The sequence below is a fragment of the Barbatula barbatula genome (assembly GCF_947034865.1).
Source record: "Barbatula barbatula genome assembly, chromosome: 14".
Taxonomy (NCBI): Eukaryota; Metazoa; Chordata; class Actinopteri; order Cypriniformes; family Nemacheilidae; genus Barbatula; species Barbatula barbatula.
In genome coordinates, this window is record NC_136777.1 from 3,848,857 (window position 1) to 3,863,132 (window position 14,276).

Consider the following 14,276-nt stretch of genomic DNA (forward strand, 5'->3'; position numbering starts at 1 on the left):
TCAGTTTCACTGTAAGGAAAAATACAGTGATAATCAAGTTAAATTTTAAACAATTAACTGGAAACCTAAGACAAAACATGGAGGCGATGCTGTTAAAGAGGTTTTGCCGCGGCAATGGCCGAATATGTTTATTATAATATTTATCACACTGTAAATCTCCAGAGGGACGAGACTATGAATAGCGGCCTTCAGCCATGCATGCAATATGGAGGTTGCAACCCCTGCATTCACCTCTGGATCAGGTCCAAGCTGCCCGTGTAGAGGCTCTTACCCTGGGGCGACTAACAGACAGGCCCTTATTAATCTTATTCAGCCTGGGCGGGTTCACCAAAGCAAAAAACACTCAATATTCAACTACAGTATATAAGTATTACGGTACACTAATATTCCCACACCAGGGGACTGGAATCACAGCAACATGCTGTAATGAAAACCAGAGGCGCTGCATCCACAGCTGGAACGGACCACAGTTACAAGCTTTAAGATCAGACAAATAACACAAAGTGCTTCACATATTTAAAAGTCTTAAAGGTCTAGTTCACCCAGAAATAAAATTTTTTATTTACTAACCCTCAATGTGTTTCAAACATGTATACATTATTTTTTTCTTATGAACTCGAAAGAATAATGTGGGAAACCAAACTTAATTTACCGCCACAGTATTTTTCCCTACTATAGTAGTCAATGGGTTACATTCTACTAGATATCTTTGTCTTCAAATGTACAGGTTTGGAAAACATAATGCTTCATTAACTCTGAAGACACGTATACTATATTGCAATTCTGTCAATAGAGCCTCCCCAATCTTGCACATTACACCTTTGAACAAATCTATAATATGCAGAAAAAAATGAATAAGCAATCTATGGTCAAAAAGGGGCTTATACGTAGTTAGCAAAAACGTGTATTCATTAATTTTCTGAAAGCATTTCCTTTTGGAAAGGTTTTAGTATAAAAATTTCTTCCACAAAATGATGCAACTTGAGAGCAGAATCCATCCAATGTACTGTCATTGAAAATGCATTTAAATTGCTGTAGAGACGTAGTTCTCGTACATGAAACAGAAATGACACAGTTTGACCCCAACCCAGATGAGACAATCGTGGGTTGAAATCTTCCGTAATGAAGTACCAAGAGAACTTTGTTCTTTGCTCTCACTCGGTTCAGATGACATATCCATTCCTTTCAAAAGGTGCGAGTCGCGGTTCATTAACCCAGAGCTGGACCTTCCATCATGGATTCTAAACATGCAATCCTTGGGAGAATTACAGGACGCCAAATCTCCTCCCTGTTCTCGGAAGCATCAGTTTTTTTAACCTAATCAGACCAGAAACCGTTTTGCACACTCTTCTTTAGCTGGTTGTTCTGAGCCTCCTTTCTTCTCCGGTCCACCATAATGCCTTTAAAAACTGCAAAGTGCTCCAACGCTGTATGAATAATGGGAGAGGAAGGAATGGGGCAGGAATGGCCAAAATAATAATAACTCCCCCCTGCTCTGGATTAACTTGTCAGACATTCTCTTTCCTTCTGCCTCTCTCCATCGTATAAAAGATCTGCCAACCTCTTGAAGCTTTGAAGTCATGTCTGTTTTCCGAACTGTCAGAGCACATCCCACCCTGCTTTGGCTCTTGTCAGCACACAGCGGGCCAAAATCTGTGGGGCCTCATTATGGTGAAACGGTCGATAATCACAGCAGTGTGAGTGCGGGGAAATAAACCCAGGAAACGGATCGTGATCCCGCTCCGTGGGCTGACATGACTGCGTCCAATGTTCCTGGCCAGCCAGAGACTCCCAGAATGAAAGACCAAGGTATGTTGTCATCCCAAACATATTTTCGGACAAAACTTTCTTCTCTACCACCATCTTTCCATCTGGAATCCACAGAGTAATCAGTACGGAAATGAAAACCTCACTCAGGAGCGCCATCATTCACTGATGTCAACTGCCGCTCGCCGTATTGTAATACGAGGGGACCATCCGACGGTTGGCCAACTTTTATATCTGTTAAACATCTGCTCCAGCACAGCAAATTAACTTTATGCATGAAGAATGAGTTTTTTTTCTTTTGGGTTGGAGTATAATAAAAGATGAAAAATATGTTATCAGGTTGTTTTGTTTTCGAATGTCCCTGCCAAGATTCCATAGCTGCGGGACTGAGCATCTCTGCAAACGTCTCTGCAGTGGACGTCCACTCTCGGTGATGGATTTTGTGATTTACAGAAGGCAAAGCCCAGACCAGGTACTCTTAAAGTGCTAGAATAAACAAACACTGGATCACAAAACAATATAAACATGAAGATACCTCAAACACTGGATCTCTCGAACACTTGACACACTGGACAACAAGAAGTCTTGACACATTGAATAAAAAATTTAAGAACTGAAGGTTTAAATACCATAAACATTAAGGGGATTCTCACCCTTAAGTTGTTCCAAACCTGTATAAACATTTTCCTCATACATTTGGAATGCATAACCACATAAAAAATTTGAATACACGATGCCAGGATTTATCATGTTTGATAGATTTTGGATTTTATATTTTGATCCCCAAATTTGAAACGATTATTAAATGGAAATTTAAATACATGATAACCATAAATATTAAATGAAGACCCGAAGTCGTAGTGGAGCTGGAACACATACATTGGATGGACATATCTTTTTTTATCTGAAAGCTTATATGACTATAAGGAGGTTTCGAGAAAAAGACTGACAAAATGCAGCACCATCAGATTGAATAAAGTTTCCCAGTTTGAAAAGAATAAAATACTTTTTCTTATATTCCAGCAATACACTGGGAATTCTTAAAAATGTGTTACACCCTTTGTCGCATGTTTGATATGTAATTATTTTTGGACATCTTGCATTTAAACAAGAGCACAGGGATTATTGTCTTTAAAATCCGGGGCCAGAGTGAGAGAGTCTGGGCCAGTTGACAGAACTAAAACTTGCCACTGATGTATGGTCTTGTTGTCTGGTACTGTAATGAAGGTCTTGGTGTATTTATTCCTGAAATATGTTGTTAATATTTGCCTAAAATGAATGAAGTGATTGCCAGTATATTGCAAAAAAGTTATGTGTTGGAGGCATCAAGACTCGTGAAACATATTTTGGGATTTACAGATATCACAGTTTGTAAAATAATTGATTGCCTAAGACCTAAAAGTCGGCCTATTGGCAGGGCAGGTGCACTTTGAAATGACTGGCGGAGTAGAAAAAATCCTTTAAAGTCCAGAAAATGTATATTTGGATGGTTAAGCAATACACAGCACTGATCATTAAGCTCTTTCTGGTCCAGTCTGGCCATTTTGGTCTTTGCATAGTTTGAGAAAGTACATTTCATATAATTTAATATCTACACGAATTTGTCTGTTTCTCCTTTTAAGAGATAATATTTAGCAGTATGGAAGAGGCATGTCAATTGAAAGGTACACATAACACTTACGTCCGACCGACCTCACTGGGTTAGCTACTGCTGACCTGCACACTTGTCAAAAAGAGGCCCCATCACTGACGTTTGTGAGCGTCACCTGCAGCGCTGTCTTTCCAAACTCCTCATCTGTTTAAAGATAAATGTTAACCGGTGGTAATCCAGTACTTACACAGAAATCACATCATGAAGGGGATGGTTTTATTCTAATGGCCAGAGGGAAGGTAGAAATAAGCAAAAGTGCACATCCAACTGTGTGTTGTGTCAAACATTTAAGCCAATTTTATACATAACTCACAAAATCTTGCAGAGGCATACCTTGCAATTTATTATTTTTGTTAGATGCACATTGACTTCAGCTTCAAACTCCAGGTTTTCTGCAAGGTAAAAAATTTCTTCATAACAAATAGTTTTTTTAGTTGACATACGTTTTTTTTCTCACCACAATTGTGACAATTCTTATTGTATTATTTAATAAATTGCAATACAGTACACTCAAAAAAATATAGCACTAAAAAGTGGTTCTTTGCTCGTAATCATTGGGGAACCACTTTTAGTGCTACATAGCACCATATCTTGGGGCTTCAGTGGTTCTTCAGAGGTTCTTTGGGGTGACCGAGGTGCTATATAGCATTGTGTCCATATAAAGAACCTGTTAAGCCCCTGAATGGTTTTTCTATGTAGCACTTTAGACATCCCGATAGAACCGCCGAAGAGCCACTGAAGCACCAAAATATGGTTCTATATTGCACTAAAAGTGGTTCCCCTATGATAACAAGCAAAGTACCACTTTTATTGCAATATAGCACTATTTGTAGAAGTGTAATCGGTGAAATATATTGTCAAATACATATTAAATTATTGAATACACTGACAGTTAATAAACAGGTGTGGGGAAAATTAAGAAATCATTTAAAATGCATTTCTAGATGTATGTGGCCAATCCAGTCCATAAAATCACCAAACAGCAATGTGAAAGACAGCATGACAAAACAAAACTGTGAGAATATTTTTGACTTTTGCTTTACTTTTCCCACATACATATATAAATATTACTGTTGTATTGTCTAAAAGTGAATATCAACTTTTTTTCTCAGAAATATTTGAGGTCGGGAAAAATGCAGAGCATTTTGACTTGCTTCTCCAGTTTTCATTTTCTGCATAAAATTGCAAACAGAAACAATATTTTAATTGAAATTTGGGATAAATATTGTTAATTTACAGAATACAAAATGGATAATTTCACCTATAATACATACCTAAACAAAATTTGTCTCTTATTTGTTTCTGCGGCTGTATACAGGAAAATATGTTTTTATATATTTTTTTGGCATAAGGGTAAAACCCTCCATTCCAATAATATAAGTGCCCATTTACACTTGATGCACAAATAGTCAACACATGATAAAAAGAGCCCTCAAGAGCAGGCAAAATCCTTCAATGCAGATGGTGTTAAAGGTTTTCAACTATAATGGTGGTGGATATCTTTATCGCAGGATATCTTGTGTCCTTCACTACAGCAGGAACTCTTTAAGGAGGACATTTTATGGACTATGTGGCCATTCCCACAGGTCAGTGTGAGATCTTTGATAAGATAAATCTACTCCACAAACACAAAGTGGTAGATGATTACAATGCTCAGCTCTCATGGGGGACACGTGTTTGAGTTCTTGAACTGACACACTATTGCTTTAATAAAGATGGTTGTGGAGTTCTAAATTAGGACTCTGTATCACTCACAGTCCTGCTGAGATACAAGACACTGACTGACCCTCAACGAGAGATTACATTACCGCTACAGATCCTAGAACTGCTTCACTCTGATGGGAACATTTTTTAAATATCATCTGACTGTATAGCTGAGATCTTTTCATAACACGACTCTCTGGCCTCGGTGGAGAACGAGATTAGGATAAAATTACACAAATTTGATCTTCAAGATCAGTGTTTTTCAAACATTTAACAAAGGCATGCTCCGAACAAACATCTTTCCAATTACTCCTCCTGTCTCATTTACAAACCAAAGTCAATAAATATTAATAGTAAATATTAAATGTATACAACATAATAGTATTGATATAAAACCATGCAACACTTAACATATAAAGCAGCTTATTTTACTAAATAATATAATTTAAAATAAAGTAAAAAGGTGTGGATGAAGTGACTTGAGTAACTTAACATTTTTTGCTTGTATTGGACTGAGCTTCAGCCTTAAATCATTTTCTATTCACACTCCATGTTTGCATTCATTCCTTATGCTACTGCTTGGACTTCCCCTTCAATGCAGCATTGGACATTTTCAATACATTAATATGGACGCCCAAGAAATATAAAACACAAAGATATCTATTTTCTTAAGCTCTTCAGCTCTTACAACAAACATTTTCAGTAGCCACAAGACTGTCATGAACCAGAAAGGACAAAATCCTTGTCCTTTATGAAAGCAGGGTTTCAAGTAAAGAAGTACATTTTATGCATTATGTGTCCATTCCCACAGGTCAACGTGAGATCCTTGATAAGATTTATATTCTCTGCAAACAATGTTGAGCTCGGTTTCAGATCTCCTGGGAAAATGTGTTTGGGTTTTATTGCAGTTCTTGAGTTGACATACTAATGCATTTATGAGGGTGGAGCTTTAAATTAAGACTCTCTGCTGAGTCACTAACCAAGGAATATTATTGAAATATCAGATAAGACCATATGGGATGAATGCGATACTATGTGTGGCCTCGGTGCTTAACTAGGTTAGGTGCAATGAGATAATCTGATCATCATTCAATGATTATTACATTTTTTAAAGTATAAAGAGTAAAAATGTCCTATGTTTTGGAAATCTGTATTTAAAAAAACAGTTTACAGTGACCAAGAAACCCACCACAAAACTTTAAGATTTAGATTTTTAGATGTTTATGACAATACCTGTATAACAATTTTGCTCCTTTCTGATGAACAAAGTGAAAGATATTTTGAAGAATGCTTATAACAGATCTTGCCCCCCACATATTTGGGACTCAAGGTGAGAACATGTATAGAATTTAAATTTTTGGGTGAAATATCCCTTGAACCGGCAATAGTTTGAAAATATTCTTTCATTTTTAAAATATAAATGTGCATTTTGCTTTATATGTTGCTCAAAGTATAAGCCCCTGGTGCTTTTGGAAAGTGCTGCATTTTGAAACAGACAGAATCTCAACCGCCACGCAACCTGAAGACATCTTGAAGACACCACATGGCCTGCTCAGAAAAGCAAAGCATTTAATAAACTCCTGTCTCTTCTTAGTGTTATCTGTTATGGTTCTCTCCCACCTTGTCTTGCTTTTATTGACCTAGTCGTCTTACATACACTGTCTTGTCTCCTAGTTATTGCTTGTTATTGATTTCATTCCCAACACCTGTTCCCCGCTTGATTTGATTAGTTTATAATGCCCCTGTGGTTTCTGTCCTGGTTATGCCCATGTCCTTTTTTTAAGTGTAGTTAGTCTTAGTCCTGTCTTGTCAAGTTGTCATACGTCCCTGTTTTGTTCTGTTATCCCTCGTGGGCTTTTGGTTTTGTCTTTTGTTAATAACTGTCTTGTTAACCCCTTACCCGCGGTCTGCGTCTGGGTCCTCTGTCCGTGTCTCACCCCGGTCATGACAGTTATCTGTCCCTAAGAACAATCTGGTTTGGTTCCAGTTTCCTGCTGATGGCAAAGACAAAAACTACTGAACTGAATTGTTTAGAGCAGTGAAGACACACGGGTTACACGGCAGCTGTGATTGATCAAATGCATTTGAAAGCATATTGGGTAATGAAATGTCAGAGATCCTGGATTGATGTTTAGAAGGGCTGATCCTGTTGCACACCACTGGGTTATTTCAAACTGGTGTCTGTAAGTGTTCTTGGGAAATGATTGATTCAAAGAAGATTATGACTTCATATGCAGTATCCTGTTCTGGAGCTTGATGGAACTGATTCTGAGCTAGAGCACAAGATCTGTCCAACACGCGAACCTTTTCTTATTTGATGACATAAGACGCAGATGTGCTATGATGTTGTCATGAAAGTCTTGCCGTATATGTCCTATTTTCTGTCAACCTATTGACCCCCTCTTGTGGCAAAGGTTAAGATGCGGTTTAGGGTTTGTTAATCTCAAACTTTTTTTTGTGCATTATGCATTAGTTTTTCTAGAAAAACGGTCATGGGAATGAGACGAAACTACGTTTTTAGTAACTCCTTGACTTGTAATGACAGCTCCTCACTCCATGGTGTCCTCGATTCACCTGGCAGTTACAAAAACCGGAAAAACAGCGAGAAAAAAGTGAGAAGGGAAAGAAATGACATAAGTAGTAAAAATGAATGAGGCTTAGTCTCTCTGGTGAAGAAAAACAGATGAGCTCTGGCAGAGTGCTAAGCGTCTGTAATTTTTCAGCAAACAGAGGTCTAACATTTGCATTGCAACTCGTAATAGAATATGAAGAGCTACGTATAGAGACAGGATTTATTTCTTCAAACAGATGTTCTTAATGCTAAATCTCCTTTGAACAAGTAGACATGAATTATGTAATATTTTCAAATACAAACCATTCAAAATAGCACAAAGAGCAAAAATTACTTTTGCACCCATAACTTCAGAAATATCAGCAGTTACAGGATGGTTGGTGGTCTGACACCCGCTTTATTCATCCAAAATGTAATTAGGCCTAAATGTACCCATGGCATCATTTAATCACATTCATGCTGTTCAAAACCCTGTATGATCTCCTGTTTTTCTTGGAGATTAAGGAAATGTTGTGAAGAATAGCAAAAATGCAATATGTAAGTCATCATAAGAAATAAACAAAAATTGAACATTTAAGCATTGTAAAATTTAACATACGCCAATTTAACATAGAATCGAAGTTCAACCCCCCACTATGAAAAAACTTAACATAGGTTTAGGAGGCTCTTTAAAACACACTGCTGCACCTAACTTTACAACAGTTTTCATATAATGTTTTAGGTAGCGCATATGTTATATTTCCAGTCAGTCAGCATGTTTTCATCTGGACCCAAAGGAGGCAGCCAAAGGCTAAAATGATGTTCAACTAAGGTTACCATAGCAACAGCATGCAGGTTGTGCTTTAGTACAGTTAAGTACAGTATGTCAATGTTTTTAGTTGTTGTATTATGATATTATATAATAAGATATTTATACCACAAATACGGTCCAAATATTTAAGACCATAAGTAAAAATGCAAAAAAAATGTTTTTTAAATGTCATTTTTTCACTGTGGTCTTAGACTTTTTGTACACATCACGAAAACAGTTTTTCTCTTTTCGGTGTCGTAACGATAATGACGTTTGGCTAACTGTGCACCATTATGTTTGAACCGGATGAACCTCAAAATATTGCACCACGAAAAAAATTCCTTCATGCATATCTCTCGAATGTCACTATATAATTTACACACGGGAGGAGAGAAGGAGGTGTGAGAGTTGTCAGTGCGGATATAGGGCATGTGGGTTACAGAAAGAGTAAATAATTCAAATGGTTTGCACCCTTGTGTGCTGGCACACACCTAGGGAAACTATGAGTCACATGAGAAGAATCTTGAGGCACTTTATGAAGACGAGCTGCCAGGTTCCTTTACACCTGGTGCAATGGTTTCTTTAAACACTGAGCAAGTGCGAACGCAGCAGAAGCTGCCGATCACAATAAACTCAAAGTATGAATTGTGCTCGCTGATAACACCATTTATGTGCACACCCTGCTTCCACCATTTAAAGGTGCTGTGTGTAATTGTTAGTAGGATCTATTGACAGATATGCTTTTTAATATACATAACTATATGTCATTGGAGGTGTATAAAGACCTTACATATGAAGCGTTATGTTTTTATTATCACAGAATGAGCTATTTCTGTACTGACACAGAGGGTACAAGTAATTCGCCATGTTGTTTCTATAGTGTGCGTTTCGTAGATGTTATCTCCTTCGGCAGAGAACCGAAAACGTGACGTCATCTTTGTCAGATAAATTTCTTACACTGGATCTTTAAGCAACCAGTTCACAATAAGCAGACAACACAAATTGGCAATTGCACAGACGTTTGCACTTACAGTAAAATAATAAAAGAAACAATATATTTAAATACAGGACTTTAAAAACAGCAGTTACACTGTATTGTGATAGTTATTTTCATAACACTTGTTTAGGGAAGGTGCCACACAATGCTGGTTGTGATCATAGGAAACCTGCAAGAAAAAGTGAGGAATAAAAACAACAATACAATCTTTTAAAACTTAGTTTTTTATCAATTGTATAGGTCGTCCGCTTTAGATGCTAAATAAGCCTTAAAGCTTTTATGTCAGCCGAGCAGTCTTCGTCCTTGTAGGACACAAAGGATTTTTAAGAAAATCCTCTGCAGGGAATCTGAGTGGAAGTCTTTAAAGCCACATTCTACAGAAACGCTTTACCAGCGAGAGAATCTGGAATTGTCTGAATGCCCGTTTTGTTTCAACACTTCTGACACTTGCTATGCATGAGGAAGTTTGAGAACTTCATGATTACTCTCGGTTTGGCATAGATCAATCCACACGCGTGCCAGGTGCTCAGATATCTGAGATTTTGCCAGACACAAATTGCTATTTATTTTGCTAGTTAGTTTTCTATTAAAACGCCATCACGATTACTTTAGTTAGGAACTGATGAATTGATCTGTAGGAGCGTGTGTATTTCCTCAGCTAATCTTAAACTACAACGACCATCTGTAATTTAAAGACATTCGATTAGACAAAAAGTTCTCATGTTGAATACAAGGAGATCCATTGTTACATCTATATCCAATACTGGGGTAACTGAAACTACAGTAGTGAAAGTAATTTTGATATTGAAAATTTTTTTTTAGGGGTTTTAATAGCTGCTTTGATACATCAGTAGACGTTTCACATCATCGCTTGCATGTGCAAACCCCCAGACCCCCAGACTGTCCTGCGCTAAGCACTAGTTCCTTCCTTTGAGGGTCCTTCATTCTCTGATCTGTCCCTTTGAATTCCGCTCCATGACCACAATCTTTTCAAGGGTCTCTTAAAGGCCGGCCCTGTGATTGAGGAAAGCACAATCCAAACTGAAGTGCGTTTCCCACGAGCATGCCTGACTCCACGGCTGCCCCGCAAGTGTGGCGTCTCTTGAGCCGTGCCAAGCAGTGAGCTTAATACACTAAAAAAAGGGAACGTGCATTTCCAGAGATAATAAATAAAGCGTTTCACAGCCTTGTGCCCGAGTGGTTTTATGGAACTTGAACGATATTCCTCTGTCTCATTTGCCAGCAAAGTACTTATTTTGGGTTTATCATGAGTCAAATATGCGGTAAGACATTGTATTTCTCCGGCTTCAATTTCATCACATTTCAGAAACGATGCGAGTTTACAACAAATATTCCACAAGATATAATTACATGTGTTTGCAGAGAAATAGTATATTCAGGTTAAACTGTTATATCAGCAGACCATGCGAAAACGGTCTTTGGCACTTCCTGAAGATTTATTCAAATTGTAGGGTAGATCACAGCTTTATCTTAATACTACTTACAATACATATTCACATATGTTGGTTTGGCCTCTTCTCAAACAGTCAATGAATTTTAATGAACCCTCTTAGAGACCCTCCAGAGATCTCTGTAATATCGAAATTATTTATCCAAGGCAAATGAGATTAAATAGCGAGCAAATGGAAACTTGTGCTTGAAGATGAGAAAACAAATGCGATTCTGCCAATCTCATATTAATCCCTAAACAGCAGTATTAAATACATTGTTTCTTCAAAGAGTATTTAGTTTGATCAAATTTATAAAAGACAGATACAGCTATAGATACGATTATTTCCAGAAAAAAGACGAGCTGCTGGAGGCGTGCAGAACTACAGCACGAGCACACACTACATCATTGCATTGATTCACTATAAGTTTGTGTTGTTTACATTATGCACATATAAAGCGATTGCCAACAAAACACAGACACATGACTTAGTTTGACTTACTGCGTGCACTGTTTATGTCCGGCATCTTTTAGGGGCGGGACCGAGCCATCTATCAGTTTCAAAAGATCTGCAAATCCAGCAAACAAACACAGCTAAACTTCCGTTAGCGGAGTGAAGCGGCATTGATGGGCATGCTCTTTCTCAAGCTGGCTGGTTGACGTGTGGGCGTGGTCTCTTATATGTTCGCGCGTGCTCTCTCGCACGCTGGATGACACCTGGGTGTGTTTTTCCGTCAGAATTGTCCAATAAGGGACTAAGAACCCTTGTTATACAAAATGGGAATCCATGTTCGAAAAACCTGTATGAACCCTGGCGTAATGGATCGAGCACAGAAATACTACTTCATTCATTCAACTCTTTTTTTTTGACAAGTTGACCATGTTAAGCTTGAGAATCCACGTTTAACAGTTTAAAGAAGTCAGAATGAATGAAAAAGCATGTTACCTCTGCTTTAAAGGAACACTTCACCCAAAAAGAAAATTCTGTTATTTTTCTCGCCCTCAAGTTGTTTCAAATCTGTATTCATTTGTTATTTTTAACACAAAAGAAGACATTTAAAAAAAAGGAAAACAAACCGTTCTGGGGAACTTTTGACTACCATTGTTGTAAATGTATTTACAATTTACACAACCTGACACCATTTCCGCTGGTTTGAATCTGTACTTTGACCTGTACTATTTTTTTCACAATTCTAAACATTTATTAATTGAAAATGGCCACAGAAAACACTAGCCTTTAATACACTTGGGTCCAATGCTTCTGCACTGTGGTCCGATTTGAAGTGTTTTAGAATTATGAAAAATAGCAGAGGTTGAAAAGATTACATTAGTTTGAAAGCAAACCAAGAGATAACCTCTTGTTAGGACAGTTCGGCGCCTGACTCCTGGTACAGTGAGCTCTGTACGTTACATCTCATATTAACAGAAAAGATATGACTGACATTCTAATTTAACTGGTTTCGCCAGATCCTTTGCCCAGCTCATTTATGTCAAAACCACATAATTTATACTCCCATCTACACCACACAGAAACAGATAATCCCCATGGATATTATATTTCCCCAACTAAACAAATTTGTACACATTTCTACACTGCATCGGGTTAACATTTTGCTTTGCGAACAACATTTAGAGAAAATAAACACCCTGTGCCCTCATTCGACCTGAACGTTTTCTTCATTCTTCAGCAGGGTTCCCTTGCCCGGCTTATCAAGAATTTACTGAGCATATCTGGGCAGCGAGCCACCTCTACAGCACCCTAAAAGCAGCCCTTTTAATAGTCCCTTCAAATCCTCTCTTTTAAGCGGTTGGCTGAAAGTGCAACTCCAGCGGTGCTTGAACTTAATCTCTGAAGAGCAAGCCAATCACAAAGCTGGAAAAAGTTGAAGTGTAGTGTTGAATAGCCAATTAACACGGCACGCAGAAGAGGACTCCAGCCGGAGATTCTCTTTTATGAAAAGCACTGCCGTCTAATGAGAACCTTCTCACAGGCATATTTTCCACTGCTCGCTTCTGACTGAAGTAAACAGCAATATTCAACTGCTCCTATCACTATTTATTTGTGAATTGAGTTTAAATGAAGACCATGAGATGAGTTTTAACTTCAAGAGAGATAATGAGAGAGAAAATAAACACAATAACTGTATTTTGTTCTTATTTTTTTTAAATAAAAGTATCCGAATGTGAGTTAATCCAAAAAGAAAAAAGAAAGCTTTTCTAGCAGATAATGCATATGTACCACATTTTCTCCATCCCTTTTAAAATATAGCATATGTTATGAGGTAAGTACACTAATATCTATAACCTATACTTGTAAGTGTACTATTTCAATATTACTTGTGACTACATTTTTTAGTTTCTAAAAGTATGCTTTAAAGTAAGTGTAACAGTAGTAAACTGAGTACACAACTAGTTAACAACTGTTTTTTATTTGTACTGGAACTTTACTACAAGTGAACTTATAGAGGTACTGAGAGTTTACTTATTCAATAGGAACACATACCCTCAGTAAACTACTTGTATTTATAATGCATTTAAGTGTTCTGAAAGTGATCTTAACATACGTACAGCTCTATCTAAATCAACTATAATTCAATTCTTTTCATGTCCTTATTGTATACATTCTTCTTTGGTGACTGCCTAAACAGCCACATATCTGGACTCAAATCAGAATATTTGACCTGATAGCATACCTCATCATCACTGTTGTCTCATTTATCACCATTACTGTGATTATTGATTTCAAAAGGGCGTAAAATTCTGCGTCTTTCAACGTTTGACACAATCTGGGAGTGAGTTTCCATTTCTTAAAGAGTTACAATAGTTTAGTCCCACAGAGATCAGGCTTAAAAATCATTCACATAGTTTTATGAACGTTCTAAAGAATCAACAATGGAGGTACGTATTTGAGACCAAGCTGTATGAAGTCAAGTTAGTGAATGAAGGCTCACAGAACTTTGTACAAACGTCAGCATTCGCTGTCACGTAAAAAAGAAAAACAGCCTGTTCCGTGGTGTGACATTTTTAATCTGTCTGTCTCTCTACCAACGTAAAATTCCAAGTAAACATTCAAAGAGTATGCTGGCCGCATGCGGTTAGTATACTTTATTTACTGCAACCACTGTTCAATGTTTCTGCACCCTTCAACACCTAATAAGTTGTTTTACTGTCTACTTAGGATGCTTTCTGAGAAGTAGCCAAGTACAATAGAATCTCATAAGTGACTAATGTTGCGTGCGCTACACAGGCGGAAATCCGTGCATCCTACAAATTTATACAATTACGCAAAACACGGCGAAAAACTTTAACTTGCCATTGGAAAACTATATCCACATCAATGGCATG